The sequence below is a fragment of the Lissotriton vulgaris genome, chromosome 10 (genome assembly GCF_964263255.1).
Source record: "Lissotriton vulgaris chromosome 10, aLisVul1.2, whole genome shotgun sequence".
In the NCBI taxonomy this organism is placed as follows: Eukaryota; Metazoa; Chordata; class Amphibia; order Caudata; family Salamandridae; genus Lissotriton; species Lissotriton vulgaris.
Genome location: NC_141698.1, coordinates 985,498,311 through 985,515,608, shown reverse-complemented (window position 1 = coordinate 985,515,608; position 17,298 = coordinate 985,498,311).

Genomic DNA, 17,298 nt, shown 5'->3' with positions numbered 1-17,298 from the left:
TGCTGTATATAATTCTTAATTTCTCTTATCAGCATCTGCCATCTGTGGCAAATCTAGCCACAGTATTGTGTACGTTTTTCTTCCTATCTGGGCTTTTGCTCAATTTGATCAAATCTGTCTCGAAAAGGAGAGAATCACAACGTGAGTAAGATGGCAAAGGCAGTACGGGAGGTGCTGAGGGACAAATAAAGTCACCGTGGATTTATATAGATAAAGTCTTCCATGTTAAAATCAATCTTAACAAAGAGACCGTTTAGCATGCTATTCATTGAATTCTGAAGAGAAAATGTGTCTGAAACAAAATGGTGCATCACTTCATTTAAAATAGAGGTAAAGACCCATACACTATTGACTGAATTTTTCCTCACTATTTATAGAAGAAATACTCAGTATTGCTAGTGGAAAACAAATTACATATACCTACACTTCTTTGCGTAGTTCTAACAATTAAAGTTATAATTCAAATAAGGAGGAAATTCCTGATGTGGTAATTATGCACCTGAAACTACCAATACTCTGGATATTAGTATTTCCCATATACATATTACACAGGAATTACCGCCTTTTCCATATGTAATATGCAATTGCTAGGGAATTCAGTGTTATTGCACCAAGTTCACGGATAATTCACAAATACTGGACCGTTTTCCAAGGACATATTCGTCCAGGGTATGCCTGCTAAGCATGTCCTAATAACACTGTGAGGTATGCCCCTTCAATTGGAATCCCAGTTCAGGTGTTACCAGCCAAATTGGATATGCCCTAAACTTTAAATGAGGCACTAAATATATATAATATTTATGTGTGATGTCTATAGTACTTGCACTGATAATAACAATTATATGGTATTCTATACCAACTGTAATGGGCATTAAGTCAGCCTCCTTCAGCCAATGGCTTCTTTTGCTCTGGACTCTACAGGTATGGGCTTGCGAGTCTGTTAATCAAATCATGGCACAGTCAATAGAAGTATCTCAAACACAAGTTTTTCTATTGACTAAATGCGTGCACCTTTACACTTTTACTGTAGTGCAAGAGTGATTACTTTACAGCCCTCGAATGGCTCAGTAGTGCTAGAGAGTACTGACAAAAGCATCTGAAAAAAATGGGAGCTTCAGAAAACAAGCACTGGCAAAACAAACAAGACTCGCCTTTAACATGCAGGAAGTCCTACTGCCTTTGACAATGCTTGCTTGCTTTGGCATATTGTACGGCCAAGAGCATCCCAAGATAGGCATCCATGCAGGCACATGCTTTCAGGCACATCAACGGCCATCTTGGAACATTTTTGTCAAAGTATATAAATGATTGAAAGATGGCTGCTGAGTGTTTGAGAAAGCATGCGTAAGCACCGGCGGCCGTAGTGAAATGATTTTAAATCAAGATGGTCACCCATGCTTTTTCACACATGTGCATACATAGTTGTCCACTTTGGAATGGTTGTTGTGAAACTATAACAACAATCATTGCAAGCTGGCCACCGCTGATTGTGCATGTGTGCCCATTCACAGTGGTCATCATGCAAATTTGTTTTCTTATACTTTTTGTCTTAATTTGCCCTTCCAAGAAGGATCGCCATTTTTCTATGTTAAATAAAGCAATAGAGTATGCACCTAATGCATCGGTGGGCCTCACAAAAGGCTTAATGTTAGAATATTAAAAACTATAGTGGAATGTAGGGGTGGAGGGGAGGGCCAACGGCTGAGTTATTGGCCAGAAGCGAGTTTTTCAGTAGCAGTGTGCAGCTGCTAATCCATGCAAAATGAATTAATTAAATGTATAAAAAAAAAGTGGGGGGTGCTGAAGGGACAGGAAATTACAAAATAGTCCATTCTCTTCAGAGACAGGACAACCACAGGAATAGGGAGGAAAGTAATCGAAGAAAGTTTGGAGAACATGGATAGACAAACAAGCCATCCAATCAGGTATAAGAGTCTGAGCTAAACCCCCCTGTATGCATACTGTACTATAAACAAAAGAGGTCTTCAGCAACAAAAAGCTAAATCTGTCTCTAGGCAAGATGCAAAGGGGGTTGTTGCTTTATTTTGAGTAGTATCCACTTTTCCAATTCTTTTGTCTATGTTGTTTATATATATATATATACTAGCAGCCCGCCCCAGCGTTGCCTGGGGCAGAAAGGGGCTGGGGGCAGCATTTGAGGCTTGCGTGCACTTCTGCCCCCGGCCCCCTCCTGCCCCCTCCCGCCCTGGCCCGGCCCCCTCCCGTCCCGGCCCCCTCCCGCCCGTGTCCCGGAGAGCCTGATCCTTACCTCAGCCGCCGGTCCCGCTCCAGGCGCCCCCGCCCGCACAGGCCGCCACTCTCCAGGCGCCCCGCCCGCACAGGCCGCCACTCTCCAGGCGCCCCGCCCGCACAGGCCGCCACTCTCCATGCGCCCCGCCCGCACAGGCCGCCACTTCGCCCAGCAGCAAGCAGGGCCGCGGCAGTCCTCCCAGCAGGTCGCGATCTTCGGCGCCATTTCCGGAAGTGTTGCCAGGGAGCGCAAACGCAAATGATGTCATCACGCAGACGTCGCGGCCGGCGCTACTTTCAAGAGACTACTTTATTTTTATTTCGAAATTTTTTAAACAACGTTTATTTTTAATAGCCTATGTCCTTCTGCTTGCCCTGAGGTTTTCAAAGATGTCTTGGGTGTTTTGATTGGTGGTGTACTTTTCGAGTTTACCTGGCTCAAAGGTTTGTGTTCACTCTTTATAATAGTAGTATAGGTATATATACATATATATATATATATATATATGTGTGTGTGTGTGTGTATAAATATATATATGTCCGACGCAACACGATCATCTCGTCTTAAAGTTTGTCCATATAAAAAAATATAGACAGCCCGGGCTCATTATACTTCTGCACGTTTAATTATTCAAATAAGCAGCAATTTAACGCCTCACGCATTTCACCTCTTGTTCACAGGTCATTTGCGTTTACTTCCTAGTATCGTAAAAGCATGTGAATCCCCACCACCATCAAAGTAGGACTACATGGAATATCTGTATCTATTCAATTTCACGGCAGCCATCTTATTCCATTGTCTTTTTCTGTTACAAGTCCTGCACATTTTATTGTGTTAAACCTTTTCAAGCTAAACACACTATCAATACTTAAGTAATTTATACTGCATGTATGTCATTTTTATAACATTCGCAACTGGTTACATTTGTTTCATTATTATCGAAAAATAATCATTCCCAACTCAATTCTGCCCCAGTGGGTTTTGAATCCAACTCTGTTGTTTCTACTGTCTTTTTCATACTTCCAATATATTTACCGTTTTTGTACCACTGTAGACCAGTTCCATATAGTTCATTTCAATGCCCTGTTACTCAGCACTCTCATATTGGCCTGGAAATATTTGCTATTTTGCATTTCTTTATTCTCCTCTTATTTTTCCATGTTACCTACAATATAAAAACAGTGTAAGATCAACCACGACCTTATTTTCCCTTTTAAAACCAGCAACCTTGTTTTCACAGACTCGCTTAAAATCATGAACATACATTCATACTAAAGCTGCAGAACTATAAGGCTTAGTTTTAATCTATCCTAAGTGCACAGATAATCCTTTGTCCTGTTGGATACATCGTTTCATATTTTACTATTATTTTGGACTCCAATCTCCGTAACGTTTGTACTCTGTTGCCCCCTCTTTCTGATAATTGAACCCTGTCAAGTACACAGAACTTTAGCAGACCTATGCTATTTACGCTGTTCCTTAAAATGTCTGGCTATTGGATATTGTTTATCTTCATTCACAATTGTTCTCAAATGTTCTAAAATCCTTTTCTTAGCTTCAAGTGAAGATCTCATCTGTTTTTAAAACTTGTCAAAATTTATTAAGGCTTTTCTTAACCTCCCAGGCCTGGGTGCTAACTAAATTCAGCTAAAAATCTGACTGGCTGCTCCTCCTCTTTCTTAACTTTTGGTATTAATAGATCTTCCCTTTTCATCTCTATGAGGTTCCGTGACGATTTGAACCCGTGTTTTCAAGTTTGTCGGAAATACATAATATTAGTATCAGCGAACCGCAAATGATCCATTTAGCATATCCTGGTGTTTTCGCTACGATACGAGCAAGAGCACTCTTGTTATGAACACATTTCTGATCTACCCATGGCATCCATCTTAGATCATGGCCGCCATTTTGTGTTTCCTTGCCCTCACATATGCAATAGCCTCTGATACTTCATTCACTTCACTTTGATTAAGGACACGTAGCCTTAGCCGGAGATTCACCTCTTACATGACACGTACACCTTAAACCAGATCACGCTGAAGCTGCATGACTCGACAAAGGCTGCCTCCTCTGCCCGAGGCCAGCCCACCTAAACTGGTTTTCCTGTCCATTGTCCTGATCATGATTAGGCGGCCGAAGCCGGTAGCCTTGCCCATTTACAACCCACAAACATCTCTTATCCCGCTTTCCTATCTTCTGCACCTGGCTCTGCTCCTTTCCTTCTGGGCCTTTATTAGGGGGAGGTAACGAACTTTACGATGAGGCGGTCCGGCTCTTGAATGCAATATTGACAAGGGATTGTGATGGACTAGTGGGAACCCCTCTTCGTGATGTTTGGCATCAGATATTATCGACAGTTCCTGTGTAACGCCAAATATTTATTGTTTAAGACACAAAGGTTTGGGAATGTACTGACATGTGAAATATTTGCCTGAAGCACAATTTTTGGTATATAAGGAGCAACCCTCAATGTACAAATCGAACAGTCTCCCAGATTCTGCCCGTGTGTAGATTCTGTGATTTCTGTGTCCCTGCAGTAATAAACCTTTGGTCTTTGACGCCACCTTCGAGAAGCCCGTGTTTCTGTTCATTTGCGCACCAAGGCAGGTGGAACTCCGGGGTCTTTGGGTGTTGTTCCCTGACACCTCTGGACGGAACCAAAAAGTCCAGAACTCCAATTGGCGCCCAACGTGGGGCGACGTCATTCGGTACCGGTCCAAAAGCCTGAAGAGTTCGAGAAGCTTCGTGTGAAGATTCCTGAGGGAGGCGCCCCACTTCATCGATCCCGGCATATCGCAAAAGTGGTCCTGAAGTTCTCTTCCACGAGGGTTCCCGTTCAGGACGGCTGCAGTGGGCCGTTGCCTTGACCGTCGCCCTGTCTTGGACCCGAGGTGCAGCTTTAGTACAGCGAAACGTGACGGGTTTCTCCTTGGTGACGTCTTCAGTGCCTCAGTTAAGTATTTAGTAATAGCTAGCTGGTTACTTTGTGAGGATTGTTAAAAATCCTTGATCGGTTCTTGGTTTGGTTTGGTTTCGTAAGATTATCACTAGTTGTTCTGGTTACGATAATCTATTTGGTTCAGTTTGGGTATCGATACATTAGTTTGGTTTTGGTAGGCCTAAGTTCTTGGTTCAAGTGCACATATCTGTTTCGTGTTTTGTTTGTTTTGTGTTCCAGACTGAAAATGGTAAGTCGGAAAATGTTGTCTTGTTTTAGTTGCAACAGTGACTCACGATTGGAGGATTCTTGTTTGGTTCCTCCGATTGGGACTCCCCTTTATGACCTATATTGCAAATTTGGAGTGGGTCCTATATCCTATAACGAGGTATGGGTCCGTTATTGTAAGAAGGATGGTGTCCTTAGTTGGCCACTACATGGTAGTTTTGAGCCCGAGATCCTTGATAATTTGGAAGCGAAACTGTTTAGTAAGAAAGCCCGGCCGGCAATGTTTGATTCTTTCCGTTACTGGCGAAAAGAATCTAAACAGAGAGAAATGAAAAGGTTGAAGAAAGAACAAAAAGAGCAAGAGGAGTTAACTCTAGAGCAAGCAACTAAACAACTGCAAGATAATGAGTGCAAAAAGGCTATAGACGTAGCAATTAGAGAGCATAATTTAGCGATTGACAAGTGCTACCCTGCCTTGCCATCGAAAACAACTAAGGTACTGGAGGACCCCGAAAACGATCCTCTGTTGTCTTATCTGTTACGTTCACCTCCACCGTATGCACAAGGTGCTGCGGCCCAACTTATACCGAATGTTCAATTGCCGGTTGCTGGACAACCTGGTATTCCTGTTCCTCAGAATCTAGTTCCTGTACCTCCTGTGGTTAATGTGAATGTTCCTACGGCTCCTCCTCTTCCTGGGTTGCCGACTTCTATACCTGTATCTGTCTCGCTTACACCTACTACTTCACAAACTATTTTCATCGATACTCCTACTGCTTCGCAATCTGTTCCTACCTCTACTGTGTTCTCTACGTCTGCGAGTATGTTAACTCCACTTTCTGTACGTCGAAAAATAACTGATTCTGTTGCTAATATTCTGTCTCCTTTATATAAATCCTTAATTAAGACTCCTACTTCTGATTCAGTTCAGAGACGTAGTCAGCTACCAAGTACTGAAGAACGGGGAGTTTTAGATTCCACGGCTCTCAGATGGATTACGAAAGTTAGAAGATATAATACGAGAGATGTATTAGATACGTTTATGCAGTGGAAGGAACCAACGCAACGATACGTCTTTGATGAGATGTGCTCGTTGTTACGTGAGGAAATAGAGGAAGATGATGTTGAATCAGACTTGGAGGATTTAATTAAGGTGCAAAAAGAGTTTGCTGCAGGAATGATAGTGGGTGATAATATACAAGAAGCGATGGAACTTATTTTGAGTTTTAGGAATGATCCATCTCTTCGTTCGCCGAGAGATTTAGAAAAAGGTAAAATGAAGCTAAGTCGCCAATATCCTATGAGGGAGGTTCCTCCAATTTGGCGCGAAGCAATACAACGTGATGATAATGCGGGTATTGCAGCTGCTCCAGCACAGTTCCAACGAGTGTGGATACACATTCCATGGAAACGAGCTGAAGTACTAGCAGTGAAACAGGCCTTACCAGATCCGCGTAAGAATCCGGCCGGATATTACAAGGAATTGACACAGACAGTTGAAGCTTGTATAATGAATTTGGCAGACATTGACATGCTATTTGGCAATGTAGTTCCACAACCAGTGTGGGCTAAAATTCGTAGAGAGGATCATCAAGCAGCTTTAGGTGGTGATTGGGCAGCTATCACTGCAGCAGATGGTCAGCAAACGGGTGGTGCAAAACCCGAACCCCTAATTGCTAATCTTCCAGGTAGAATAATTGACTTAATGAAGACTCTGATGCCCGCATTGCGTGTTAATTGGGATAAATTATCCGCATGCAAGCAAAAGAAAGACGAAAGTGTCTCCGACTTCTTCACGAGGTTCGAAGAGACTTTTGTAGATCATAGTGGTCAGGATATGAGCACTGAAGGAGGACAGAGACTGTTTGTCGATAAATTTGTGCATAATTTGTTGCCTGAATTATGCAATAAATTAAAGGATTCAGAGAGTGCGTGGGCTGTTTCCACGACTGCGCAAATACTTGCGACTGCACAGTACTACGAAAATAGGGATAAAGAGGAAAAGGAGAAATCAGAGAAGAAAACGAAAGATTTAAAGACTAAAGTTCTTTTACAGCAGGCGTATCCGCCTCGCACGAATCAGACTAATATGCAACAGAATTCGTATCAAAGGACAGATTATAATTCAACCAGGCCTCAATATCAGTGGAATCAGTGTGCGTACTGTAAGAAAGAAGGTCACTACAAGAATGAATGTCCGATTCTAGCGCAAAATAATGCAGCAGCAGCTCAGAGAGGTCGTGGTGGTTATGCGCAGAATACTAGAGGTCGAGGGCGAGGTGCTATGCCTCCGCAAACGAATGATTGTCCCTCTAATCACTTTGATCAACGAAAAATACCGTCAGCTCAACAGAATAGATCTCAGCAATATCTTGTTGAGGATTATTGTGAAGTTGATGAGGGATTCCAGCAAAATGGGTACTAGGACAGCCATGGACAGAGAGAGGGAGTAGTATCAGTTCCAGTGGATCAGAGTGGGCCTTATGTCGCAGTAGCAACATCAGGTGTAGTCGAACCGTTTCTGTTGGATACTGGTGCCGCAAAAAGTTCTATAATTCATGCGAAACTCCCTGGCGCACCTTTGTCTGGCTCAACGAATGTTTCCGTAGGTTTTTCAGGCGCCCCTGTTTACAACCCGATATCTAATCCTTTGTCTATTTCTGTTGGACCATGCCAATTGAAAGCACCCTTGATTTTGACGACAGGTTGTAATGAAAATCTGCTTGGTTTAGATTTGTTAAAACGACTATATGCGACATTGTACTGTTCTCCGGAAGGAGTACAGCTTACTTTGGGTAAAAGACTCACTTCTCCGATGTACTTGTCAATGGACGCACTCCCGCCAGAGCTGCGCTCACTCCCTGATTCTCTTTGGGCGACTGGTCCTAATGATGTAGGCCTTTTGGAAATACCACCGTATGTAGTAACTTTGAAAGGAAATGTAAAATTTCCCAGAATTCCTCAATATAAAATATCGAGTGAAGGAGAACGTGCACTTTTATTGATTGTGCAAGATTTGATTAAGAAAGGTGTGGTTGAAGAAACTCGAGGAAATGTTTGTAATAGTCCTGTATTGCCAATTCTGAAACGAACTGATCCTACGAAACCTCCAGTATATAGGTTTGTCATAGATCTTAGAGAAGTTAATAAGATTGTGGTTCCACAGTTTCCTGTGGTTCCAGACATTACTGCCTTGTTAACGTTGATTCCTGCTACAGCCAATTGGTTCTCAGTCATCGACTTGAAGAATGCCTTTTTCAGCATTCCGATAGCCGAGGAAAGCAGGGATATTTTTGGCTTCTGTCTAGGAGGTCGAAGCTTCAGATTTAAACGCGCTCCACAAGGCTACTGTGAGAGTCCATCTATTTATAGTCAAGCATTAAAAAGTCAGCTAGATTCTTTTGTCCTTCCTCCAGGTTCGGCCCTAGTACAGTATGTAGACGATCTTTTAGTGGCTGCCGATGACAAGGAAACTTGCAAAGCAGCTACAGTATCGTTGTTACATCATTTGTCTGATTTGAATCACAAAGTATCACCTTCCAAGATGCAATACTGCTGCCAAGAAGTGACCTACCTAGGTCATCTCTTGTCAAAGGAGGGAAGGAAGTTGACCCCAGAAAGAATAAAAGCAATTACGCAAATGAGTGTTCCACGCACACAGAGAGAAGTACGTGCCTTTTTAGGTATTACCTCCTACTGTAGGCAGTGGATCCCAAATTTTTCTCTTTTAGCGAAACCATTGGTAGCTTTGACTGGGAAAAATGTTCCGAGTCCGGTGCCATGGTCTGATGAATGTCAAGAAAGCTTTACCGAATTACGAAAAGCCTTGTGTTCAGCTCCTGTATTGGGTACACCTGATTACAGTAAACCATTCACGCTCTACGTTCACGAGAGAGAAGGTTGCGCATTAAGTGTCCTGACACAGAAGTTTGGTGATAAACAACGCCCCTGTGCGTATTTCTCATCAACATTAGATCCAGTAGCTAGAGCGTTGCCTAGTTGTTTGAGGGCTACAGCGGCAGCTGCGGCTTCCATTCGGCAATCTGCTGGTTTGGTGATGAACAACATGCTAGTGGTCATGGTTCCTCATGCAGTGGATACACTCATGAACCGAACGAAGACACAACACCTTACCAGTGCGAGATTATCTGGTTACGAACTGACACTACTAGCGAGTCATATTCAGATCAAAAGATGTAATGTATTGAATCCAGCAACACTGTTGCCGACTGATCAAGAGTCGAGTGATTCTGAGCCACATGACTGCTATTTTAAAACGGAGGAAGAGACAAAAGGACGCATTGACCTTAAAGATACTCCGTTACTCGATCCGGATGGTACGCTATATGTGGACGGGTCATGTTTTAAATTGGAGAATGGTGATGTGACTGCTGCTTATGCGGTGACAACTTTGAAGACGATTGTGGAGACTGCAAGAGTGAGTCAGAATTCTGCCCAAGCTGCAGAATTAATAGCTCTAACGAGAGCATGTGTTTTAGCTGAGGGAAAGAGAGTGAATGTGTTCACAGATAGTCAGTACGCATTTGGCGTGGCCCATAGTTTTGGCCGGTTGTGGAGAGAAAGAGGTTTCATTACGTCCCATGGGACTAAGATTCAACATGGTCAACTAGTTAACGACTTGTTGGAATCTTTAACCTTGCCGACTGAAGTTGCGATTGTGAAGTGCAGTGCTCATAAAGCAATCACGGATGATGTTGGGCGTGGGAATGCTTTTGCTGATGAAATTGCTAAACAGACAGCTAGAGATGTGATGAGTAGAATGTATGTTGCAACGTCTGCAAGATGGATCGCTGAGTCTGGGATGTGTGAAGATACAATGGAAAGTGTGAAGGAGATTCAGAGAGAAGCGACTGAGGAAGAGAAACATGTATGGAGAGAAAGTACGGGCAAGTTGGACTCGAATGGATGTTGGATTGATTTGACAGAGCAACAACGTTGGATGTTGCCAGATGCGTATGTGCTTGCAGTAGTGACAATGGCGCACGGAGTAGCGCATATAAGTTCTAAAGGTATCTGTAAAATGTTGGCTCCGGTCTGGAAGAATGATGGGATCAGTAAGTGTGCGGAGAGAGTGGTAAAAAATTGTATGGTGTGCTTGATGCATAACCCTGGCAAGGGAACTCCAACTCCAGCTGGTCATTTCGCTCCTCCTTCCTGTCCCTTTGAAGTGATTCAGTTAGATTTCATTCACATGGAACGCTGTAATAACTTGAAATACGTCCTGGTGGTGGTTTGTGCTTTTTCCAGGTGGATAGAAGCATACCCACTGAAGGACAATACCGCCTTATCAACTGCCAAAATTCTTCTCAAAGAATACTTCCCTAGATTTGGAATGCCACGGATTGTATGGTCAGATAACGGAAGTGAGTTTGTAGGGAAAGTTATGCAGAGTGTATGTGCAGGCCTAGGTTTGAAACAAAAATTTCATAGTGCGAACCATCCTCAGTCAGCTGGTCTAGTGGAGGGTTATAATGGCACCCTCAAGCTGAAGATAGCCAAAATACAAGCATCCACAGGTTTGGCTTGGCCAGACGCACTTCCTTTGGCCTTGTTATCAACGAGAGCAACAGTGCATTCTAGAATAGGGCTTTCTCCATACGAGATTGTGTTTGGCCGCCCGGCAAATATTTGGGGTGTGCCAAGGCCTAAACAATTTTGCTCCATTGAATATCCTATGTTGATAGACTACCTTTACGACTTGACTGCTAAATTGAGTCTTATTCATCAACAGGTCTTCGATGCACTACCAAAGCCTCCGGAGAGTCCAGGGCATCAACTGAAACCGGGTGACTTCATTGTGGTCCGGAACTTCGCGAGGACAAAGAATCTTCAGCCTCGCTACATCGGCCCCTTCCAAGTCCTGCTGGCAACGAGGACAGCTGTACGTGTTGCTGGCCGGAAGAACTGGATTCACGCTTCTCACGTAAAGCGTGTTCCATTGCCGCTGCCTTTTGACGACTGGGTGAAGAAGGGAATTGGTGCCTCCGAATCTGAAATCACCCCGAAATTTATCCCTTTCAGTGATGCCGATTTGATTACTGACACTTTGAAACCTGACTCTCCTCCTGAGAAAACTCCTTCGAACATCGAACATTTGTCTCCAGCATCAGAAGAAACTTTGTTACCTGCGAACTTAAACTCCGCAACAGCTGCTAGTGATACACTATTTTCCGATCAAACAGTACCAGCAAAGAAGAGATACAACCTTAGAAGCCATAAAAAGAACTAATAAAGCAGGCAACTGCATATTGTAATTTTGATATATATATACATATATTGAACTTTTTGCCTTTCAGCCAGGAAGTTTGCTATTGTTTATTGTTTTTAAAATTGCCTTGCCGTCTGGGTAGCCGTAGGGTCGTGGCTGTGTACCTAGTTTGAATTTGCAGGGGTCTGACACAAGGTCGATCTTTCTGTTGGTTTTGGGAACTCCCAGGGCTGACAGAGGCATTTTCATCTACGTACACATCATCAGTGGTCGCGAGCGGATTGTAGAAGATGGAGCTTCCTGCGCTGCAACGAGAAAATGTGATTTATGTTCGCAGAAACAAACTGTACAAAATTCTTCGTAGCAAGTGCTTTTTGATGCAATGTGCCGTTACATTTTTGATTATTTTAGCAACATTGGTGGGTGGAATAGTCTTTAGTATAAATCTGATTCTTGTGCCAGTTACTACAGTACCTCCCCTTGATCCTGTTACTTCTACTGTTTCTTCTATACACTCATTTCACTCATTTCCAGAACATGAGCAAGCTCGACGCTCAGAATTCATCAACAACACTTTTGTACAGCTCTTGCACCAACACCAACTGGTAGTTAACACTACAGACTGCTGGGTGTGTGGCTTGATACCCCACACTATGGATAAAGGTATTCCCTATCTGGTTTTGCCTTTCAGCTACAATGGATCATTTCAGGCCCTTCAAACCATCTTTGCTTATGCCCTTGAGACCTATCCTCCACGTCCACCACGTTCCACTAAATATAACTCTGCCAACAAAGCTTTAGTCCAGGGAATTATTGACATGATCAAGGATGTCAATAATACTCCATCATACCCTAGAGACGAACTACGAGTGTATTTGAGTTGGAATACTTCAGAGTATCGCCTTAATTTAGGAGAAAGCAAGCGTAAAAGCTCAACTCCAATCTGGGTCGTACCTCACCGAGGTCAGGTCTGTTTGCAAGGTAATGGGAGAAATCCGAGAGCTCAGCTAGGGAGGAGTGAGTGCGTTGAGACTTATGTGTTTCCGGCTAACTCTTCCCCTGCCTTCCTTACTGCTAGGGGTACCTATTTCATTTGTCAAGACCGAGCTTATACATGGTTGCCCGCAGACTTTTCAGGTTCATGCTATATTGCTCGACTGTTGCCTCCAACATACACTGCTTCATCTGATTACCACAGAACCAGAGTAGCGAGAGGTGTCTTCAGCAAAGAAGATACTGCTGGTCAGGAAGCTGGAGACTTTTTCAAAGGCTTCCTTCCGTTTTGGGGGCCTATGGCCAATAGTAGAAACATACGTCAGCTAACACGGGTAGTTGAATCTACTATTACCGAAACTGCTGGTGCCCTTAGCAATCTAACAGCTGAGCTTCAGGCGGATAGACTCATGACGTTGCAAAACCGTATGGTTTTAGACGTTATCCTTGCAGACCGAGGTGGGGTATGCAGAATGATCCAATCGAGTTGCTGTGTCTTTATTCCTAATAATGCTCCAACAGTCTATGAGGCGATCTCTAAGCTACACAAGATTTCCGACTCTATACATGTAGACAAGGGAAACTGGTCCTTTATGGAGTGGGTTTGGACTCTGATCTCAGCGTGGGGATGGAAGGTTCTAATGGTCATTGGTGTCATATTAGTATTCCTCTTCTCATGCTGCCTGATTATCCAGTGTGGTCCAGCCCTGTGTGGCCTTTGTGCTGCAACCTGTTTTAGGAAACCACCTGCGTTTGGAGAAAAGGCACGAGAAAGGATGATGATACAACAACATGTCACTGACCTGATGAGTATAGAACTAGACTCTGATATAGACTGAGTAATTGCCTATGTAAGGGCAAAAGGAGGGTCTGAGGTTCCGTGACGATTTGAACCCGTGTTTTCAAGTTTGTCGGAAATACATAATATTAGTATCAGCGAACTGCAAATGATCCATTTAGCATATCCTGGTGTTTTCGCTACGATACGAGCAAGAGCACTCTTGTTATGAACACATTTCTGATCTACCCATGGCATCCATCTTAGATCATGGCCGCCATTTTGTGTTTCCTTGCCCTCACATATGCAATAGCCTCTGATACTTCATTCACTTCACTTTGATTAAGGACACGTAGCCTTAGCCGGAGATTCACCTCTTACATGACACGTACACCTTAAACCAGATCACGCTGAAGCTGCATGACTCGACAAAGGCTGCCTCCTCTGCCCGAGGCCAGCCCACCTAAACTGGTTTTCCTGTCCATTGTCCTGATCATGATTAGGCGGCCGAAGCCGGTAGCCTTGCCCATTTACAACCCACAAACATCTCTTATCCCGCTTTCCTATCTTCTGCACCTGGCTCTGCTCCTTTCCTTCTGGGCCTTTATTAGGGGGAGGTAACGAACTTTACGATGAGGCGGTCCGGCTCTTGAATGCAATATTGACAAGGGATTGTGATGGACTAGTGGGAACCCCTCTTCGTGATGTTTGGCATCAGATATTATCGACAGTTCCTGTGTAACGCCAAATATTTATTGTTTAAGACACAAAGGTTTGGGAATGTACTGACATGTGAAATATTTGCCTGAAGCACAATTTTTGGTATATAAGGAGCAACCCTCAATGTACAAATCGAACAGTCTCCCAGATTCTGCCCGTGTGTAGATTCTGTGATTTCTGTGTCCCTGCAGTAATAAACCTTTGGTCTTTGACGCCACCTTCGAGAAGCCCGTGTTTCTGTTCATTTGCGCACCAAGGCAGGTGGAACTCCGGGGTCTTTGGGTGTTGTTCCCTGACACCTCTGGACGGAACCAAAAAGTCCAGAACTCCATCTATAGCTCTTTTACATGCCTGGTAAATCACTTTAGAAGAGTATCCTCATTCACTGAACCTTTGTCTCATCTCTACCATTTCATTCTTAAATCCTTCTTCCAAACTACAATTTCTCCTTGCTCTGAGTAGTTCGCCATAGCTTATACTTTCAATCAGATTTCCGGGATGGCAGCTGCCTGCATTTAATAAACTACTCCCCTCAGGTTTCTTGTGGAGAAGCTTACTCTCCATTGTATTATTACATGCTTTTATCTTAATGTCTAGGAATTCAATTTCATCTGGGTATATCTGACTTGTGAACTTAAGGTTCAAAGTGTTGTTATTCAATATCTCAACAAACTCCCCAGCTTCCTCTCTTGTTCCTTTCCAAATACAGAAAATATCATTGATATATCTAACCCAGAGGACTACGTGGTTTTCCAACAGTTTGAGGTTACTGACTACCTGCTCCTCCCACCACCCCAAGTAAAGACCCGTAAAACTGAGAAAGCAAGTTCGCATCGCAGTCCCTGGATTTGTTTGTTTATCACTTTATCAAAAATGAAGACATTGTTAATTAAACAGATATACAGCATGTTTAAAATCATCTCAGTATGCAAGAGGTAACATAATAAGCGAGCTCTCAGGAAATATCTACCTGCACTGATTCCCTGCTCATGAGGTATACAAGTATAGCGACTGTGTTATATCCAAACATAGTAACATAAAATTCTTATCCCACACTATATTATTGATTAGGTGCGAAAAGTCACCTGTCTCACGAATATAGGAGTGAAGTGCCCGTACAAATGGTCTCAATAAGTAATCTATATATTTGGAGGTATTTTCATACATACTCCCTCTTGAAGAGACTATCTGTCTGCCTGGGGTATTACTCTTATTTTTATGCAATTTAGGCAGCATATAAAATGCAGGTAATTTAGAAAAATAGCAGTTTAAATTTTTTTTATTCATCACAATCAATCAGTAATTTATCTCTCCATTTTTTAGACATTTTCTGTACATCTCATTGCTTTTCTCATATTTCAGTTTATCTGATAGTTTGTGAGTATTCTCGTCATCAATTGTCTCTTGTCTTCTTTTACATGCATATTGAGTGGCCATACCATCACATCACCTCCTTTATCTGATTTTTTGATAACCACTGATCTATTGTTTTTCAATTCTTTCAAAACATTCAACTGCTGTTCAATTAGATTCCCTTGAACAAATTTTATTTTTTTATCTATCTTCTTAAATTCCTCCACCATTCCTCTCTCAGCTACATCAATTGCTTCATTATTCATCCGTGGTAGAAAGTCAATTTAGGTTTAAACCACTTTCACTTCCGTAATCAATCATCACATCATCATTAATCAAATGCAATGTTGGAGTAGCTATCCAATTGTCATTCTCTTCTAGCTCCCCCAACGTGTGTAAGATATCCATGTCCTCTATCGCTAACATTGAGGGTTTGTCTTTTTCAGGTTGTGCCACCACTGTTTTGTTAGTATACCACCTTTTAAGCTTTAATTTTTATGTATAATGAAACAAATCAATCCTACTGTTTGTATAATTAAAGGGGGTTGTGGGGGAGAATGATAAACCCAACAGCAAAACTAGTACATGATCCGAAAGATTTACCACTGTTAATTTATCCATCACTAGGATGCTGTCTGGCCTCTTGTTTGCACTCCCACATAGCCGATCAAATTGCCTTGTCTTTTTGTGCCTCTCTTGGCACCTCCTCTGCCACCTCGTCCTCGAACCTACATAATCCTAGGCTCTTAGATTGCCATGGGTCACAATTTTCTGTGCGCCATGAGGTTGAATCCTTTTAAAATGTGGGATTTTACTCCAGTTGTTTCTGACTGTACTGATGCATTGCTGTCGCTGGCATCACTTTCCTATTGGTCTGTTGACCATCCACTAGCCGTCACTTTTCCTTTTTGGCCTGAAGTACTAACAGTGGCAGAAGTGGATGCTCTTGGCGTCTGGATTTTATTATTTTCTCTTAAGTGATTGAATTTTCACCCAAAAGTTAATATTTGACCTTTCTCATGGTCAATTTGATCCCTGGGAAATTTTTGTTGTGTTTTTTGCTTTAATCTCCTCTTCCACTTTTTCCAATCTAGTGTTTAGTTTTTTCATTTCAATATCAAATTTTGTGTCACTATATATTGCTTTTGAAGGATCTGTCAGTTTATCAATCTCTAATGCACCTCTTTCCGTATCCTTTTTATTAGAAAAAATATCAATATCTTCAACATTACAGTTGAGCAATCGTGATTATTCATTGCCCACTCCTCTATCAATTCCAGGTCTAGCTTATTAAAAGTTGGGGTCGATAAAGATTCTGAACCCTCTGGGAATTCTTTCACAGTCCACATATTTTTGCCAAGTAGTAGCCTCCCACCACTTCGCTTGCTCCTGTTTCAGAGCTTTCCATAACTTGTCCCATTGTTCTTTCTTTGTCAGGGCTTCATTTTCATTACCATTATTCAATTGGTTTTCTTCAGTTATGTTTTTAGGAATTTGTGTAAATAGTGGTTGCGGTAGTGACTTTATATGCGAGTTGATGTGTGAGTGGCTCTATGGATCAGTGAGTAGGTGAGTGAGTGCTTGTGTGGGTCTGAGAATGTGTATGTCAGTGGTTGTGTGGGCGTGGGTGCATGAGATGTTGTATGGGGGTGTAAGTGGGTGAGTGAGTGGTTCTGTGGATGATGTCATCAGGATGCCATTTGAGATGTCATCAATGATGTCACTGACCATGTCATGAGTGAAGTAATATGTGAGGTCATTAGCAGTGCTTTGCGGAGGCATAAGTTATAGTTAGCTCAGGTATTATA